The sequence below is a fragment of the Camelus bactrianus genome, chromosome 7 (assembly GCF_048773025.1).
Source record: "Camelus bactrianus isolate YW-2024 breed Bactrian camel chromosome 7, ASM4877302v1, whole genome shotgun sequence".
Classification (NCBI taxonomy): Eukaryota; Metazoa; Chordata; class Mammalia; order Artiodactyla; family Camelidae; genus Camelus; species Camelus bactrianus.
Window position 1 is genome coordinate 58,022,877 of NC_133545.1, and position 21,631 is coordinate 58,044,507.

At 37.0% G+C, this 21,631-nt stretch overlaps 1 protein-coding gene and 1 long non-coding RNA gene across 6 annotated transcripts in view; one reads left to right on the forward strand and one right to left on the reverse strand.

Moving 5' to 3' along the window:
• The window catches only part of LOC105082574 (uncharacterized), a 149,363-nt gene that overhangs the window by 107,834 nt on the left and 19,898 nt on the right, over positions 1 to 21,631 (forward strand). The window lies entirely within an intron of this gene.
• Positions 1 to 21,631, reverse strand: part of UMAD1 (UBAP1-MVB12-associated (UMA) domain containing 1) — a 195,503-nt gene that overhangs the window by 23,833 nt on the left and 150,039 nt on the right. The gene's annotated exons all lie outside the window — the stretch shown is intronic.

Here is a 21,631-nt window from a genome sequence, read left to right on the forward strand (position 1 = left end):
ATCCTCTACCCTTCTTTCAGAAGACCTCCCACTTGGTCCTCTGGGACCATAATCCCTGGCTTATGGTCTTCCTCTTGTCTACACTCCTTAATTTTATTCTGGATGAACTTCTATGTGCATACCACCACAAATGCTTTTGTAGTGAATTGTGTTGAACTGTAGGAAAGACAATATAAACACTGGTTAAAGGTTCCCCAACTCTGTGATCTTGGAATAGTTGCTGTATATTTCTGCACCTTGATTACTTAATGTTCATAGGCCTCAGTTTCATCCTCTGTAAAATGGGAATAAGTGAACCTCCTTGGTAAGATGCTGTGAGAAATGAATGAGGTAAAAAGGGTAAAGTTCCTTAATACAGTTCCTGGAACACAGTATGTAAGGACTCAGTAAATGTTAGTTATTATTTTTTTGTCAACTATAATGAAATCTGAATCAGTTAAGTCTTATACCACGTTCAGTATTATCCTAAATTTCAACATAAGGGAAGTATTTTACTGACACTAAAATAACAGGTAGACCAGTATCATTGTAAGAATTGGGCATATAGTGTTTTTCAAAGAACAAGAGAAATTATTTTATTATCCTTACAAATTGAGAAAGTAGTTTAAATAATGCTGGCAGTAAAATATGACAGAATTGCCAGAGTATATATAGCTTTTTAAAAAACCTTCCCTTCAGAAATACTGATTATTGACCTAATAATTCTAAGAAGTAGTCTTTACTTTCTACCTGTCTTTTTCATTAAGTTTGATGACTGGATAATAAAAGAGCCAATTACAATTTTTATAACGACTTCCTGGCTTCCAAACCCAAGTGGTATGGATCCAGGCAGCATTCCAGTCAAGATTTCACAAATTTCTCCCTTTCCCTTCCTGTAATAGTGCACAGAGAAATAATTTCTTCTATCAAGCATTTTAGTAATAGTAACCTTCATTCAGCATATCATCTATTGTCATTTTTGAGACCACCAGAAGTGTCATTTGACTCTACCTGCCTTGGTGGAAGTACTACATTTAGTACTGAATATAATTTTAACCACACTGAACATTTTAGACATCAGACCAACTGTTGATATAGGAACTAGAGACTTCCTGTAGTGAAGTCACACATTTGACCCAATTACCACATTCATCAGAATGCATTAAAAATTACTAAAATGCATTCTCTTTTTGAAAACATCAATTGTATGTCACTTTATTTTGAGATGGCAAACAGACAGATTGACCATAAGGTGTATTTTGATATACTGAGTAGCATAACATTCTGTTAAATTCAGTTAAAGTCACTGTAGAAAAATAAATGACACAGAGACTGGTCAAGTTAAACGAGACTTCAATTAATAGTATTAACAAATGTTAAAAATAATCATTAAAAATTATATGCCAGATAATGTCATTGGTTCAAAAGAGCTTCCAAGTGGTACCTGAAACTTTTAAGAGGTCCTTTCCTCATTTAATAGTAAATTAAAAAAAAAAATTCCCCATTGGCTTAATTTATACTGGCTCAAATACATCAAAAGATGATTGCCACCTAAAAACATTTTAAGAATTTTGTAACTACAAGAAACCAAATAGCTTTAAGAAATTTGGCCAAATGGGTATAAATAATGACCTTCATTTTTGCAGTTAAAAAATGTGCATCCTAATTATAAAAATGGCTAAGGTAGTTTAATACAGAGGAAATAAATGAATTAGGAATCAGAATATCAACTGCATTCATCTATTAAAAAAAAAAATTTGAGTTCTCTGGTGTGTCTGGGCACCAGACAGAGTGGGGAATAAATAGCCATGGTGCTACTCTGGTGAGAATTACAGTTCAGAGGGGAAATTGGGCAAAACACAAGGAAACCAACTGTGGGAAGCATTATGAGGAAGGAACAGCAGGCAATGAAAAGAAATGGGATTGGGGGTGGGCATGAAGAGGAGCAAGATAACAAATAATGACTGCACATTTGATGAAATGTATTGTCTCAAGTGAAAAGCTTTTAAACTCATGTGACTCAATTGCCATACTTAAAATTTAAGATCTGGGAACAATTACTACTGAAAATTATTTGTTTTAATAATCTAAATCTGAATACATATCAAGTTTTAAAATCCAATTCAATGCTGTAACAGTACTGGTATAGTTACCAAAGTGTAACCAAAGATTATCAAAATTTCACCAAGATTTTAAAAAGCCAATTAAAAATGAACCTACTATTCTATTTGGATGAGCTTTTTTTTAGGGGGGCGGGATAGGCCACTAGAGTAGACAAATAAGAAGGATATTCACAGGTCTAGTCTAGTTTTAGAAAAGCTGAGATATAACTGACATTAGTTTCAGGTATATGACAAAATGATTAACTATCTGTATATACTGCAAAATGATCACAATAAGTCTAGTTAACATCCATTACCACATGGTAAAAATAATTCTTTTTTCTTGTGATGACTTTTAAGATCTACTCTTAGCAACTTTCTTATATACAGTAGAGTATTATTAACTATAGTCATCATACTATACATCACATTCCCTGGACTTACTTATTTTATAACATAAAATTTGTATCTTTTGACCACCTTCACCTATTTCTGCTACTCCTGGCAACCCCCACCTCTGGCAACGACCAATCTGTTTTGTTTTGTTTTGTTTTTTTAAGATTGCACATATAAGTGAAATCATGGTATTGTCTTTCTCTGCCTGACTTATTTCCCTTAGTGTAACACCCTCAAGGTCCATCCATGTTGTTGCAAATAGCAAGACTGCCTCCTTTTTTATGACTGAATAATATCATATATATAATATTTTATGTATACACACACACACACATATATATATACACATGTATGGATATATATCTCCCATTTTCTTTATCCATTCATCCACTGATGGACACTTAGATTGTTTCCATTTCTTGGTTATTGTAAATAATGCCACAATAAACATGGGGGTACATATAACTTTTTGAACTAGTGTTTTCATTTCCTTTAGAGAAATACCCAGAAGTAGAATTCTTAAATCATGGGGTAGTTCTATTTTTAAGTTTTTGAGGAGCCTCCATACTGTTTCCACAGTGGCTGCACCAACTTACATTCTCACCAACAGTGCACAGGGGTTCCCTTTTCTCCACATCCTTAGCAACACTTGTTATCTCTTATCTTTTTGATAACAGCCATTCTCCAGGTGTGAGATGATTGGTCATTGTGATTTTGATCTGCATTTCCCTGATGATTATGATGTTAAACAAATTTTCATATACCTGTTGGCTATCTGTATGTCTTCTTTGGAAAAATATCTATTCAGATCTTCTGCCCATTTAAAAATCAGATTGTTAGCTTTTGTGCTATTGAGTTGTATGAATTCTTGATATATTTTGGATATTAATCCCTTATCAGATACATGGTTTGCAAATATTTTCTCCCACACTGTAGGTTACTTTTTAATTCTGTTGATAGTTTCATTTCCCATCCCTTGTTGATGGTGTGCAGAGGCATTTTAGTTTGGTGTAGTCCTTCTTGTTTATTTTTGCTTTCGATGTTAAATCCAAAAAATCACCACCAGGACCCATGTCAAGGAGCTTACCACCTATGTTATCTTCCTGGAGTTTTACGATTTCAGGTCTTACATCCAAATCTTTAATCCATTTTGAATGGATTTTTATGTATGGTGTTAAGATAGTGCTCCACTTTCATTCTTTTGCATGTGGCTATCCAGTTTTCCCAGCACCATTTATTAAAGAGACTGTCCCTACCCCAGTGTATATTTTTGCCTCCTTTGTCATAAGTTAATTGACCATAAGTGTGTGGGTTTATTTCTGAGCTCTCTATTCTATTCCATTGGTCTACATGTCTGTTTTTATGCCAATACCATGCTGTTATGATTACTATAGATTTGTAAATAGTTTGAAATCAGGGAGTGTGATGCCTCCAGCTTTGTTCTTTATCAAGACTGCCTTGACTATTCAGGGTCTTTTGTGATTCCATACAAATTTTAGGATTGTTTTTTCTATTTCTGTGAAAAATGCCATTGGAATTTTGATAGGGATTGCATTGAATCTATAGATTACCTTGGACATTTTAACAATGTTAAGTCTTGTAATCCATGAGCACAGAATATCCTTCCATTTCTGTGTATCTTCTTCAGTTCCTTTCATCAGTGTTTTATAGTTTCCAGTGTACAGACCTTTCACCCCCTTGGTTAAATTTATTCCTAGGTATTTTATTATGTTGGCACAGTTGGAAAAATACTATTTAGATGAGCTTTTTAATATAAGTCTAATCTGTTTACATTTTTTATAAGTGTAATATTTTATGGTTATTATATTTGTAAAGAGAGTATCTCCAGCTGTAAATATTGTAAGGATTGTGATCTCTCAGATAATAATTGAGAACTTTTATATCTATATGGAAAAGATGTCCTTATAAGCAGATTTGACCAAGAACTCTTACTTCAATAGTGAAAGATTATTGGGAAAGAGGAGAAAGAGGCTAAAAATACTCTAAAGAATAAACACTTTCTCTTCTTTTGTACTAAGATAAAATTGATAATGAGATATTATGGAACATTATGCCCTACATGTATATTTTACATATGTATCATTCAAACCTACAGAATCACCTTACAGTATCATCCCTAATTTACAGACAAGGAAGTGAGGCACAGAGACATTAAATAATTGGTCCAAGGCCATAGTTCACACATCACAGAACAACACTCTATAAAACTGACCACTGGATTACTTTTCTACACACGAGCAATTCTTTAGCTCAGATAAAGGCTGTTCTCACAATACTAACACAGAGAGTGCTAAAGCTTAGCAAGAGAAAATAACCAGTTGCCTAGCAATTTACTAAGGAAATATATAGCCTAGAGGCCTGTCTCTTACTAGCATCATTTCCTAGTAACATGCTAACATGATAGTACGACTAGAGCATACCCAACAAAAATGTGAAATTGAGGACATAAGTGTCTTAGAAAAAGTGCAGTGAGATTGAAAATTCTAGCATGGTACTTACTGGATCTACTTAAAAAGCTATTTCCACTGCCCTGATAAGTGGTGTTTGCAAGATTTTCATATTTTAAGATTTTAGGAAAAGCCTCCATTTTAAGAAAAGCTAATAACTGACATTTCAAACTCATACAACAAACTAGAAGGATTTTTCCTTGCACTATAGGAAAAAAAGCTTTGCTCTTACTAAAGGATTCAGTGAAGAGTTCTGAAGGATAGACACTTCTTCCTGTAATAAAAGTATGACAGTCACAAAAGCTGGTATCACTAAGGGCACCTGGCCTTAAGATTTGAGAAGAATTTCTAGTCATAAGCTTTACTACTATACTAAGATGCCTATTACTTAAATGAAGCAAGACACTTAATTTCTCCAAATTCTGTTTGGTTTTCTTATCTCTAAAATGAAGGGACTGGATTAGAGGATCTTCAACCCTATAGATCAGTCCTGTTAAACAGAAATTAATGACAGCCACATATGTAATGTAACATTTTCCATTTTCCACTTGCCGCAGTTAAAAAAAAAAAAAAGGAAAGGAAACAGCTAGAATTAACTTTTAACAATGTATTTTATTTAACCCAATCTATCTAAAATGTCAGTTCAAAAAAACCATCTAAAAATTAGTGAGATAATTTAATTCCTTTTTGCAGACTGTCTTTGAAATCCAGTCTGTATTTTATATTTGCAGTGCACAATTCAGATTCAATACAATCCACATTTCACATGCCCAGTAGCCACATGTTTATAGTGACAGTTGTTGAAATCCATTCTCTAATACTGTATGTAAAGTGTTTCCAGAGTATTCCACTATTAAAAGTAAGGTACACCAGCATAAATTAGGCTTAACGAAATTAGCTGTCCACACAGTGTGGTTTAATAGCAGCACTATAGGAAGATCTCAACCACAGAAGCCTGAAAATCTACCTTTGGGCATTCCTTTGTAGTAAACAGAAATCACTTCTGTTTTTCAATGTTTTAAAATATAAATCATAGAAAGATAACAAATCAACAAATTAAGCTTTTCTGTAGTGCAAACTAAAGATCTTTTCAGTAGCATATGGGCTGTAAATAGCAGAGACCTTACTACTTGATGTGGATGTGTTTGAGTTTATCATATTAGTTGGATCACTAGCATCTTACGTGACTTTGGGGGAGCAGAGATCAGAAACTTGTAGAAGTCAGAAGAAGCCTAAGAACAATTCTATCTACTTATGATTTAGCCTTACATTCTTATAGTCTAACTTTAATAGGAACTTACAGTCTGAACTAAAATACAAGAAAGATAAAAAGGAAAACTATCCAGTCAGTCAATCATACCGAAAGAAGGGCTGTCATTTTGACCTGAGTATCAATTAATGACAGCTGTGGCAGTGAGGTCGGGGAGGGAATTAACACCAGCAGTCAGTGGTGTCAAATGCTCCCAGGCTCCTCTAAGAAGAAGTATTAAGAAAACACATTAAAAGTTTTTAATAAAAGCAGAGTTAGGCAAACCACCTTAAAACGATCAGATTCCAAATGACAGATGAAATTCAAACCTTGAGCTGCACCTTGAGAAGAGAAATGGTAAGACTGCGGCATAGAGCTTGTTGAAGACAAAAATTTGGACTAAGCATAATCTGTGCTCTCCCATCAACCAGTTCCCACTTTGGGATTCAGATGAAGATTCTGCAGGAATCTTACCTGCAGGTGACCACGTAATGGACATGTGGGAAGGCTGTGCTAAGCCTCTTATTAAGAGGAAGGAGGGGAGAGAACCAGAGTAGTCACCACAGCAACTTCAGCTATGCATTTTTATTTGGTCAGGTGGATGGAGGCTATGCATTTAGGATAAGTATTCACGCATTACATGAAAGCGTTCAGTCCCTCCTGCTGGCAAGCGGTTAAGGACCGCTTTGTCATTAACCAAGAGTTAGTATCTCACTCAGTTTATTCTTGTAAGCAAATCTCAATTTTAAACTTAAAAAAATTTTATGTGTAAGGAGGGAGGAGATTCCCTGCTAGTTTTTGGACTGAGGGTAGACAGAATCGAGTTGACTGGGTCTGGGGCACACTAGCTGTTCAAGTAATGTCAATTCAGTAAACCGTGGAAGTGTGCTTGTAACCGAGGTCAGTCAGTATGGCTCCAAAACTAGAACTTTTTCCCTCCATGGAAAAGACTATATCTGAGAATTGCAAGGTGGTAATAAATTCCCATTGCAGAAAATACAGTAAAGTTTTATTAAGTCTTCCTTCCTACAGGCTCTTCAGCCGACTAGTCCCATATTCATGAACAGGTTTAAACTCAATTCAAATATGCAGCACAGTAAAATGTTAGATAACATGAAATACCACCACCATAGGTAAATGAAAGATCCTTTCATTTATTTCCTGGGTATAAAAACAAGACTAAGACTACCAACTGCCAATCCAAGCAGAGACCAGTTAAATGAAATAGGGGTGTGTGTACAAAAACCTCTAGAAGCAATCAGAAGAAAAGTCTCTAAGTTTTGAGGAACTTTCATTTTAAGAGAAAGTTTACCATTCTTCCCAGAAGAATCTGCCAGGCTTGGGCAATCATTTTAGTTCTAGAAGCACCCAGTGAGCAATTGATTGGGCCAAGAAAGAGGTGCACCTTGGCAGTGATCTCAACAATACAAGTGGGAGCCCTGACAAGGCCACCTGCATGCCAAAGCAACTGACCCTTTTACAAACTTGGCGGTCAAGTGCTCGACTTTAAAAGCAGGGGAGCGTACTATGGCATCTTGTGTTCTTCTTTCTCACAGTGGCAAGGAGGCTTTATTTCATTTCTGCCGAGTAGATTCACTCAGATTTAAAAATGTGTACATCCAGACTGCTGAAGGGCTGGCAGTATAGGATGGGCCATTGTAAACAGAATCATATTTAAGAAATGGTCAGATTCTCCACTTGGCAGAGATGGCCCATGGCATCCTTGTCACTGTCACAGAACAGACTGTACAGGGTTTTTGTTTTGTAATAACTGCCTTTATACCCCACAGACTGAGAGTTTGGGAGGAAATGGGCCATGTCCATGTTATTCATAATTGTATTCTATCTACAACCCTGAGATCCATGCCCGGAATAGAACAGGTGCTTAGGAAGTATTTGTTGAATAGGGAAAAAGAATTTTTTCAAGTAGGCTAACAGAAAGAACAATAGACCTCCAGTGACCAAGATTTCTGAACAGTATGTATTGAGTGAGAGATGTCCCCTTTACTGTTTCCCTAGGGTAATAATAGCTTTCTTCAGAAAATGAACTTTCTTCTCAATGAAATACTCACACAATAGTCATCCAAAAAATCAAAAGGCAACTTAACTGGCCTTGCTGTACCTTACTCAGTGCCATCAGGGAAATGCCCATAGATTATTAGAAAACATAATACTATTTTTCTTTTAAACCTTGATAAAGCATTTAAAAATTCTGATGCTCACAGTAAAAAATTTTAAATGTCCTCCTAGGTTTTTATGCTCATATTAGTAATGCCGAATCAGGTTTTAAACTTGTCTAGGTGTTGGTCATGCTTATCAAAATAAAGGTCCATTTTTTAGATTAGAAACACAGCAATGACAACCACAAAACTGAATGACAAGAAGGACAAAAACCATTCCGTGTAGCAATTTCTAATCTACAGTCCACATCCATAAACCTCATTTGCTTTTAATAGCACTCCTGGGAAGAAAGCAGAGAAAGTTACCCTCATTTTCCAGAGGGAGAACTGGAGTTCATAGAGCTAAGTCAGTGTCACACAATAGCGAATAAATAGTTGGGAATTTTAGGTGTGAAACTAGGACAGAAACTCAGGTGAAGTACTTAAAGTATAACTGATTTACAAACTTTAGTTTACTGTCTTTGCTTACCTAGCATACCTAACAGAGATGCTGTACAGAAATTATATTCTTAACTGGAGAGTATCACTATCCAGCCTTGTCATCATTACTTCTGCTTTATATGAGGCCATGAAGAAAAGTGTATGCTTCCTGTGTCAGGTGATAGGTTTTTAAAATAGCTCTTTTACTCATTTATAATACAAGCTGACAAGAACTATCATGGAGGGCAGAGAGAACTGCGAATAAAACATAAGAAGTTGTGTCTCTTTATAGCAAACTAAAATCTGGTTGGATATAAAGGGAGAGATGTATCTTCTTCAAACTAGAACAGAACTAATCTGGAATGTTCCAGTTGGGAGGATTTCCCAATTCTTTGACATTATCTTTTCTAAGATGTTTGTCGGCCAGCTTTCCTGGTGAGCCAGTGAAACTGTATGAGAACATGCTTTTGTGTGCAGTAACACAAAAATAAGATTATTTATGTTACACTATCAGATTGTACCTACTAGAATTCTTTGCATTCTTTAGTGAGACTACATCTTGAGGAGTCCCTGAAGTACCTCCAAGTCCACGTTAGCTTTAAAAAGTACTGTTCACCCTGACTAGTAAATAACACATCTCCTTCGTGGGGGAAGTGGGAAGAGTGTACATGATGCACACGAAGCAATTTGAAAACATAAAATACTAGTGTTGCATGTTTAATGCCTGTCTCCTCTCCCCACTCCCAACTAGGTGACAGAACGCTGAAACACAACTAAGGCTTTTAGGTTCCTGTTAGACGAACTCATCAGCTCTTTTTGCCTTTAGGTTTGACAAGAGAAAATAAGGTCTATTAGGCAATTGTTTGGCTCCCAGGGCAGAGAGTTGCATCCAACTCCTGACCAGCTGGCTTGTGATGCCTGCAGACGGCCAAATCGGGCAACGATGGGCCGGAGCTCCTTCCTGCTTCAGTGTTTCTCTGGAAGGTCATTTAAGAATACTGCCAACTCCTAGGGTTTTGTTCTTTTTTCTCTAAACTCTGTTAGGAACCCTCCTTGATGATTATCTAAAATTAGTCATTTTTAACCTTTTGTAAAGACCCTTCGAGAATTTAATAAAAGATCTGGGCTCTTTTTCCTGGATAATTCTACTGCTGCTGCTACTGTCCATAATAAGAATGATGATAATAACAAAAATAACAGCAGCTACCATTTACTGAGTGCACACACTACAGAAATGAGATGAGCTAAGTGCCTTTCAAGGAGACTCTGGTCCTCTGAATCATCCCTCCCTACTCCCCAAGCTCACCATACTTTTCTCTACCATTTCTCTTAGGCCAACATTTACGTAGACTTGTGGTTCTTAGCCCTGAATGCACATTATAATCACATGGGAAGCTCTTATGACACAGCAGCTCCCCCAAAAACCACACACAGAGATCCTGATTTAACTGGACTGGGCAAGGGCCTGGGCACTGATCGATATCCTCAGACTATATGCAAACCACAAATACACAACCATCCAAAACGCCATCCTTTCAGTTCCAGGGCCTCCAAAATCCTTTTCGTTCAACCACAACAGCTGTGTACTTTCATGCTCATCTTAGATCTTGAGACTAATAATAAAAATACTCCCCCCCCGAACTCCTTCCTGTACATCACACATGTTCACAGCACCTCCCAGCAACCCACTTCACACACTCCTAGAAGCTCTGCTCTGGCAATTAATCTAATAAAACCTCAACCCCCGTTATACTCAATTTTCTGCCAACTGCAAACCTGCATGCACTTGAGTAGCTGGATGTGGGCTAAAGGAAAGTACAGAATCATGCTGACTAGTTTCATTTTAAATTTATGGCCAGAAGTCTCTAGAGATCATCTTCACTTCCCGCCAACAAATCTACCAACCTGCTTACAACCGTACCATATAATTTCCCCTCAACCCCCTATTAAATCTGTACCCTGCATCATTTCTCAAGAACTTTGCTCTTTGAACTACCCCTTCTTTTTCCTCATTATGACTTTTTGCCTCTTTACTAGATCACTCCTACTAGCATCCAACATGAGGTAACATCTACTTTAAAACAAAGTTTTTATTCATATCCCTCCTTCTGTTCTATTGCTCTGCTCTCCTGTGGGAAAATGCCTCCAAAAAGTGTCCACATTTGTTCTTTCCACACTTCCTTAGCCCATCCCCACTGTGTATTTTATTTCATTTCTTAAACAATGAGGCATAAAGGTTGAAAAACAAGCACCTGTATTTTATCACTGAGTTTAAGGAAGAGAACATTACTAGGTATTCTGCAGTTCACTTTGTGTCCCTCCTGCCCCCCTGCACGCCTTTCCCTCCCTCACTAGGAAGTAAATGCTATTCCTTTCTTCCCAAGTTTATCAAAATACAATTGACATATAACATTATGTAAGTTTAAGGTATACAATGTGATGATTTGTATACATATATATTGTGAAATGATTACCAGAATAAGGTTACTTACACCTTAATCACCTCACATTGTTACCTCGTGTGAGTATGTGGGGGGGGGTGGTGAGAATCTTTAAGATCTACTGTCTTAGTAACGTTCTGGTATACAGTATAGTATTGTTAACTTTAGTCACCATACTAGAGCTGCAGAACTTACTCATCTTCTAGCGGGAAAGTTTCTACCTCTGGTAACCCAATCTATTCTGTTTCAGTTCAGTTTTTTTAGACCTACATATATATGAAATCATACAGTACATTTTTCTCTGACTTACTTCACTTAGTATAATGCCCTCAAGGTTCATCCATGTTGCAAATGGCAGGAGTTCCTTGTTTTTTATGGCTGAATAATACTCCATCATATATACAGGTAACACTTGAACAACATAGGTTTGAACTGCATGGGTCCATTAACACTTGGATTTTTTTCAATAGTCAATAGTACAGTTGTGCACCATCCGAGGTGGGTTGAATCCATGGATAAAGAACCATGAATATGGAGGAACTGCATATCCTATGTGCCGACTATAAGTTATGGGCAGATTTTTGACTACATAGTGGGTCAGCGTCCCTTGAACAAACCCCACATTGTTCAAGGCTCAACTATGTGTACTTACATTTATAAAAGTCACATGTTCTTTATCCATTCCTCCATCAATAGACACTTGGGTTGTTGCCATATCTTGGCTATTGTTAACACTGCCACAGTGAACACAAAGGTACAAATATCTCTTCAAGATAGTGACTTCATTTCCTTCAGGCATATACCTAGAATTGGGATTGCTGGATCACATGGCAGTTCTATTTTTTAATTTTTAAAGAAACCTCCATACTGTTTGCCATAGTGGCTGCACCAAACTACATTCCTACCAACAGTGCACAAGGGTTCCCGTTTCTCCACATCCTGGCCAACACTTGTTATCTCTTGTATTTTTTTGATAACAACCATTCTACAGGTATGAGGTGATTATCTCATTGTGGTTTTGATTTGCATTGCCTGATGATTAGTGATGTTGATCACTTTTTCAGGTACCTGTTGACCATTTGTATGTCTTTTTTTAAAAAAAAAAATGTCTTCAGATCCTTTGCCCATATTTTAATTGGATTATTTGGGTTTTGGCTATTGAGTTGTCTAAGTTCCTTACACATTTTGGATACTAACCCCTTATCAGATATACAGTTTGCAAATATTTTCTCCCACTCTGTAGGTTACCACTTCATTTTGTTAATGGTTTCCTTTGCTGTGCAGGAGATTTTTAGTCTGGTGTAGTCCCACTTGTTTATTTTCGCTTTCAGTGTCATATCCAAAACATCACTGCCAAGAGTGATGTCAAGGAATTTACCACCTATGTTTTCTTTTAGGGGTTTTATGGTTTCAGATTTTATAATTAAAGCACTACAGAATTTAAAGAATCTTTCATTCAATAATATATATATAGAATAGTTTTTTGTTTTTCATAAAAGACAAAATCCATAATGAAATAAAAAAAGTCACAAATCTTCCTGCATCAAGTAAGAGGATAACATATACAAAACCAAACAGAAATGGAGATACAGGCAGAAAATGATAGAATTACAGATTATAATTACTGGTGACTAATATACTTCTAACAGTCTTTAATAGATTAGGTAGGTAAAACAAAAGAAGAACATAATATATTTGAATAATTTACCCCTTTGAATGTATATGTGTATTTTAATGTGCATATAAATAACTTTGTGCCCAAAATTGTATTTTTTAAGTATACACATACTGTTTAATCAGAAAATCATCATTACTAAAGTACTTGGTAGGTTCCACTGGAAAAAAAGTTTTTGATATGCTTTCTTCCCCAAAAGCTGTTAGAAAAATAGTCCGTGAAATTGAAATAAAAATTTGGAATGCACCCTCACACCATACACAAAAATAAACTCAAAATGGCTGAAAGACTTAAACATAAGACAAGACACTATAAACCTCTTAGAAGAAACCACAGGCAAAACATTTTCAGACATAAATCTCTGCAATGTTCTCCTAGGGCAGTCTACCCAGGCAATAGAAATAAAAGCAAAAATAAACAAATGGGACCTAATTAAACTTAAAAGCTTTTGCACAGCAAAGGAAACCATAAGCAAAACAAAAAGACAACCTACGGAATAGTAGAAAATATTTGCAAAAGATGAGACTGACAAGAGCTTAATCTCCAGAATATATAAACAGCTCATACAACATAGTAAGAAAAAAACAAACAACCCAATCCAAAAATGGGAAGAAGACCTAAACAAGCAATTCTCCAATGAAGACATACAAATGGCCAATAGGCTTATGAAAAAATGCTCAATATCGCTAATTATCTGGGAAACGCAAATCAACTACAATGAGGTACTCACACCAGTCAGAATAGCCATCATTCAAAAGTCCACAAATGATAAATGTTGGAGAGGCTGTGGAGAAAAGGGAACCCTCCTACACTGTGGTATCGAATGTAGTCTGGTATAACTATTATGAAAACAGAATGGAGATTCCTGAAAAAACTAAAAATAGACTTACCATATGACCCAACAATCCCACACTTGGGCATATATCCAGAGGGAACCTTAATTCAAAAAGACACCCATACCCCAGTGTTCATAGCAGTACCATTTACAATAGCCAAGACATGGAAACAACCTAAATATCCATCAACAGATGACTGAATAAAGAGTTGTGGTATATTTCTACAGTGGAATACTACTCAGCCATAAAAGGAATACAGTAATGCCATTTGCAGCAACATGGATGGCCCTGGAGAATGTCATTCTAAGTGAAGTAAGCCAGAAAGAGAATACTGTATGATATCACTTATATGTGGAAGCTAAAAAAAAGTTTTGTAAATAAAAAAGACAAACAGAAACAGACTCACAGACATAGAAAACAAACTTATGGTTACCAGGGAGGGAAGGGGTGAGAAGGGATAAATTGGGAGTTCTAGATTGGCAGATACTAACTAATATGTATAAAATAGATAAACAACAAGTTTATACTGTATGGCACAGGGAACTATATAGTGTAGTAACTTATGGTGAAAAAGAATATGAAAATAAATATATGTGTATTCCTATATGACTGAAGTATTGTGCTGTACACCAGAAATTGACACAACATTGTAAACTGACTATACTTCAATAAAAAAATAGGAATAGATATAAATTTTTTTCCATCTAAATAAATTTAAGTCTGAGAGTCTGGAAACTATTACCAAGACTGGTCTAACATGTCTGTAAATGCCAGATTAACTAAGACCTTCTAAATAATATAATCTCAATGAACAAATAAACTACAGCAAGATCCCATAAGCCTGAACATGTGGACAGAAAAAGGGAAGGATGCTTTCTGAAGACACTAGTGCAGTACAATTCTACAGCCACGTGTTAAGTAATGAGGACTTTTCTGCATAAACACTATGTTAAATTTGATTTCAGAATGCAGTGTGCAACTCTATAAGCTGTATCTTGAGAAATGAAAAGGAAAGAATGAAGGTAACAGTTATTGAGTAAATATGTGCTGTTTTGATGTATAAGTGCACTTAATAATCAGTGCCTAAAAGTATGACTGTTTTCATTCATTCAACAAATATTTCCTGAGCACCTCCACTATGCCAGGCATTGCTAGAAGCATTGGGAAAGATATAATAAAATTAGGTGAAATATATTGTATATTAGTAGATGGTAATAGGTACTATGAAGAAAAATAAAGCAGAAAGGAGGGATGGAGAATGTTGTGGAAGGAATTACATTTTTTAAAAACGTCAGTCAGAAAAGGCTTTTCTGAGAAGATGATAACTGAACAAACACTTGTAGGAGATAAGGGAAGTGTGTTCCAGGCCACAAGAGCCAATGCAAAGGCACTGAGGCAGGAGTAGAACTGCCAAGAGCCAGTGAGGCTGAAGCAGTGTGAACAAAGGAAATTGGGAGTGGGAGAGGGGCTACTGGGAGACCAGATTGTGTAGGGCCTTGAGGTTATGGTCAAAAACTTTCGCTTGTTCTTGAAAGTGATCTGCCTTTTGTTTAAAAATAATCACCACCTCCTCTGCATACTTGAGTAGAGCACCAAGAATGGAAGAAAAGAGTTAAGAAGCTACTACTGTAATCCAGGCAGGAGATGATGACCGCTTGGACAGAGGTGGCAGTGAAGGGGGCAAGAAGTGATGGATTATGGATGTATCTGAAGGTATAGAATTTGCTGGTGGATTAGATGTAGGTATGAAAGATAAGAGGAATCAGCGTAACTCCAAAGATTAAGCCTAAGCAACTGTAAGAAAGTTTTGCTATTTGCATTTTACAAAAAAGGTAACTACAGTTTATTCCGAGAGGCAGAGTCTCTCCACAATGCCTCATTATTTGAGGCAAAATGCAACCAAAGTTATGGGCATAGAGCATCTACCATATGGATTACAGACTTTTCATTTTACAAATGGAGGTTGAGAAGATATTTAAAAAAAAAATAATTGGTAGTATCTACCTGAATTATCAGATTTATTGTTCAATGAGATGGCGAAACCTGAAAATATTAAACGGCTAGAAAAAGGATAGGAAATGTATGGGTGCAGAATCATATCGGGTTATCTAGGGATGTTAGGGGTACCCCTGGGTAGATCTCCACATTCTTGAGGCTGATAGTCTGATAAATTATTTGTAGAACCTCCTCGGAAACCAGAGTTTGACAGAATGACATGAGGAACAGACTTCCCTAAGATTAGAGATGAGCATACTGTTTTGCTCTGACTTCTTCATTCCAAGTGTTTCAAATAGAAACTTGAAAAACCACCACTGTTCTAGCTGCTTTTCAGCAACTAAAGATATTCTTAAAGCAAACACACAGAGCTGTGTTTTGGACATTTAGTATATATGGATAGCTTTCCAATCAGTTTTTCATGGTATAAAGGTTAACAGGCTCCAGGAAATATTATCTGTTTAATTCAAGTTTTCTGCTTATACTCTTTTATTTGCCATGTTAATAGGATCCCTCAGCAGTACAAGTTGATTTTGTTGTTGCTGAGATAAAATTTAATTCTTCTGTACTAGTCTTACTGGGAACATTACACTGGATATTTAGAATTAATCTCCTTCTGTCCTGCTATCTTTGTTTGTATAAACATGCCATCGTGTGTTAATTCCCAAGAGTTAGTTCTCTTAAATCTGCCCTTCTGCCTGACATCACTATTTCAATGAAAGGAACTTCCCTCTTTCTTCCCAGTCATCTTGACCCCACTCCTTCCTGTCCTTCACCTCCATGTCAGGACAGTTGCCAATATCAAGAAATACTAACTCTGCAGTATGCCTCATGAATATAATAACTCGCTTTTTCACCCCTCAATGCTAACCTTCCAGAGATGATTCTGGTCTTACTTTTGGCAACCTCTCTGATTGCATACGCTCTCCTCCAGTCTGTCCTGGCTGTGCTTCATCTGGCATGCTGAGGCCAGCTTAATTTTACAGTGTGCCTCTGGTTAGTTCACGCTATCAAAACCATATAGTGGCTTCATGTTGACAGCTGAATTAAGTATAAATCCTTCTACCGCCCTTTCATGGCCCTCCACAAGGCAACCTCAAGCTGTCTTTCCAGTCTTATCTTTTACCACTTCTTTTACAAGGTCACTCCAGCTGTAGCAAAACCAATCACTCTTCCCAGAACCTGCCTCCATTTTAGCAGCTTGGTCCCTCTGCTTACAGAAAAACGTTCCCTCCTGTCTATCAAAAGTTGACCTATTCCTTCAGGAACCAGCTCAAATGCAGCTTCTAGGAGGCTTCTGCGGCTGCCCCGATCAGTGTGCTCCCCACCTCCCCGAACCCCTCCCCCAGCCCCAGCACTCTGTGCAGTGCTTACTGCAGGCCGCAGACCCGAGCACCTTTCTCACCTTCAACACTTTATTCTAGGCTCCTAGAAGGTGGCAAGTGTGCTTTGCTCATCTCTGAATCTCCCATGGTGGCAGGATGCTGCCTTACAGAAAGTGATTATCACTGATTATCAGCGATGGAAGTATTAAAGAGCAGACATTGGAAAGAGGCTGTTTTTAAACTTACCATTATAAGCCAGAAATATTCCCCTTTCACGTAATAACAGGATATTAGTGGAGACAAATGTATATAACAATATCTTCCTGGCCTCTTCAGCAGTCTTTCTACTCTTCTGTATAAATAGACTGTACATTACAGTGATTAAAAGTCCCCTGTAAAATGGTGTCACGAGGCCATGTCTGGGAAGAGAGGATCAGGACTAATCTGTTCTCTCCTCACTATTCCATGAGTAAGGGGAACGTGAGGTGATATGTTTGGATGAAAGACAGAAAGGAAATAGTTTTCAAGGGAGAAAAAAAATTACAAAAGGAAAACCTGTTTCACAAAATGCAGTCTGTGGAAAATCTTTTCACAGCTGAATGTCAAGATTAAGAAAAAATCAATAAAATCTTTGAAACCAGAACTATGTGAAAGGCTTTTTAGGCTTGATGGCAAAAGACAAAGCTATGGCTACAAGAAAGTAAAATCTTTCTCTAGTAACTGCAAAAGCAAGTCTTCAATATTCAGGAGCCTCCGTCACCCCAAAATATGCTTAGCACAAATTGCTTATTACACAGATAGGGAGAGTCACGATTCAAAGGGCCAGCGTTTTCAAAAGGACTTTTACCAAGGCTGTAATTAGTTGTTCTGGCAAAAACTGCATACATGTCTAATTGCACACACAATTGGCTAATTGTATCTTCAAAATAAAGGGTAAAGGGTTAATTGTATCCACATCTGGCCACAAAGAAAGAGACTGTCCTTTGAAAATATGACACTACACTGAGATGAAAATTTGCATTAAACAATCATCCTTATTACTACTAATAATTATAATAATACCACATGCTTACAAATTAATGCCTTTCATCATGATCCTGAAAACACTTTACAAACATTAATTAATCTCACAATACTCCCATGAGGTCTGAAAGCCGATTATCTCAACAGTGTCAACGAAGAAACACAGGAAAGTAAGGTAACTGTCAAAAAGCCACAAAGCAAATTGGAGTTTCTAGCCCCAGATTCTCAACACTGGCCCTGGTCACCATGGAGGTTTGATGGACAGTCTGGTTCACATAATCCACAAAAATGGGCCTGAAACCAATGCAAAACTAAGTAATAAAATTTCAGAATCGTGAAAACTGGCCTGTGATTTAGGTACTACTTTAACTTCTTTTATTCAAAAGTACAGACAATCATATGATGCCTCCTAATGAATGGTAGTTTCAAAAATATGTAAGAGGAGTAAGTTTCTGCAACAGATGGGTACTTAGTTTGTTCTGGCTACAGTAGCTGTGAGATGAGGACATGCTGGACATGACGACATGAGGTGAGGGGCTTACACAGTAAAATTAATGGTATCTTAATTCTATCTAATGTGAATTTACATCAAATTACTAGTCAGGCACATTCAATTTACACCAGCCCAGAGTATCTAACTTGGTACAAATAAATTTGCTTAGAAATGTATATGTAAATATATATAAATGTATATTGTTAGCATTTGTGTCATCTTAATATCTTCTTTGAAAATGAGAGAGATAAGAGAATTCATTTTTAACAAAACATACATTTTAAGGACTGATTTATAATTTATAATTCTTTTTTATAATTAAAAAAAAATTCTTGTAGCCACACTAGAAAATGTTTGGGTAATCTGCTTATTCATCAAAACTGATGATAAATTCTCTATGCAGACACTTATAAAAACATGGAGATAAATATGCTCCAGTTCAATTCAATTCATGTATCTGGTGAAGACTCACTGGAAGGTACAACGATGAGCTCCTGCCTTCACAGAAACAGCATCTATGCATGTATCCACATTCACTCAAACCCTACAGTATCTCTTCACAAAGCTTTTGGGGCAATATTTGATAGAAGAATAAAGAAAACACTGAAATAGAAAGTCAGGGACAAGGAAAATAAAAATAAGACATGCTGAAGATAAGAATCAGTGTGGCTATGTTTCTGTGCTTCGAAGATGACTCATAGTTACCTGGCACCCAGAGCAAGAAAGAAAGACATGTGTTAAAAAAAAAAAAGTATAGAAAAAGAAAGAGACCCTGGAATATGTAATCGATTTTTATAATGCCTACTAAAAGTAAAAATGAGCAAAGTGTGGGATTGCCTAACATGGAGGACTGAGCTCTGACGGGGGAGCCTGGGCCTGCGGGTCAGGGCTGCCACACAAGGGGCACTCCACACTCAATACGGCGGGAGCAGGAGGCAGGCTTGGGAAGTAGAAGTAAATCCCAGCATGGAGTGCAGGGTAGAGTGCAGTCCTACGGGGCCTGGCAGGGGCTGCAGGCTCGCTGGCAAAAGCCAAGCTAAGCTCTGTACATTTCAGTTAAGTTACAGGTAATACTAGATTTCTGAGCAGGGGAGGGGAAGATGGGAATACAACTTTTTTTTTTCCTAAGTACAAAACTCTGACACTATGTGAAGAATAGACCTGAAAGGCAAAAGTCAGGAGGCTCTGTAATAAATCAGATGAGGGATGATGAGGGTCTGATCTCTGGTCCTGGCACAGGAGAGGTAAAGGAGAGGACAAACAAGACAGTCTCTGACAGGACCTAGTGAATAATTAAATGCGAGGAAAAGGATGCACTGCACGTGTCTTGAGCCCCTAAATCCTACCTGGTCAAGGACATCCAGAAGGCTGATACTACATGTTGGCTCTAATGTTGTATTAGGAATAGTATCAATAAAATTAACATTTCATAAATACTTTTCAGAAATAGTTATCACAAATATTTTATCAATAAATATTTGTATTGTAAATATTTTTGTATCACAAATGTTTTTCACCAATGAAAAGAACACAAAATTATTTTTTAAAGTTACATCAGAGTAGGGAGGGTATAGCACAGTGGCAGTGTGTGTGCCTAGCATGCACAACGTCCTGCCTTCAATCCCTAGTACTTCCACTAAAAAATAAATAATTTTTTAAAAACCCTAATTACCTCCCCATTCCCCCCAAGATTCCCCAAGCCAATAAAACAAAACAAAACAAAAGTTATATCAGAACACAAAATACACCTTTCTTTAAAATAAAAATGAAAGGTAATTTTCAGCCAGACCCAGGATATGAGACCTAAAGCACCATCATTAACGTTTCTAGCTTGGGTTTCTATATTTTCCTTTTTCTGTTGATTTACATTTATAAAAACAAAAATGAATTTAATTTTTTCAGAGATTCAAGTGATTTGTATTCACTAAGTGTCTTTGTAGCTTCCTCCCACATTGCCAGGGATAATGCAAAACTATGATCAAAGTAGATGCTTCAAAATTACTGGCTAAATGAATAAATTTCAAAATTAAATAAAAATTAAACAGAAATCACCTGTTCCCCAAATATGCAGCGTGTTACTGCATTTGGTATTAGATTGTCTGTTAAATGCAGGTGTGTCAGTGATGGCTGCTGTTCAATGACAATTTAAGCTTTTTACCAGGAAAAATACATTTCCTGAATCATTTACCTTAATCACCAAATTTGCTGTTATAAAAATTTACTAGCTGCTGTATCCAAAGCCAAGTCCTCAGTAGTGCCAGTGCTAAGAACTGCTATAGACACAAAAAATAAAACGTTTGGGAGATACTGCAACATACTTACAATGTTTCCTTCGGAAATGCCATGACTATATGGTCAATATTATATAATTAGGAATTTTACCCCTTCCAATAGTGTTCCAATCTTTGTGTTTTAAAGGGAAATCACTGATTTTTTATGTATCTTAATTTAAAGATAACATTATTGTCAGTGACTTCCTAGTCACATACAAAATAGAGGTCAAAAGTTCCGATTTGACATTCGAAGCCCTAGATGATGGGAGCCAACTGACTTCTAGTCACAGTTCCCTCTGATCTTCTGGTGATTCCTGAGGAGTGAGGGTTTGTACCACTGGTTGTCGAAGCGCTGAGGAGGAGGGGCCCGGGGAGGCTGGGGTTCAGGAGGCCTTCATGAGCAGGAAGGAAGGCAGAGTGGAGGGCAGGGCAGGGGCTAGCTCCTTTCGTTTCTGGATCAAAGCCTTTAGTGGCAGCCCCTCAGCTCCTACGCGTGGAGCATGTGAATGTGTTCACACAGAGGTCAGCGAGGGTGGGGTTCCTCAGGAGTGACCAAGCCACAGTGAGCTCAAAACTAGGGGCTCTGGGAAGCCAGAGGCAGGGCTGAATCCCCCGATTCTGACTCAGTGACTTGGCAGTTAAATTTTGTCTGGACTGAGTCAATCTGAATTCAAGTTACAGCCACATATTAGCTAAGTAATGTGGACAAGTCATTTCACTTTTCTGAATGTTAGTTTCTTAACTATAAAAATGAGGAGAATTAAATGGTTTATACA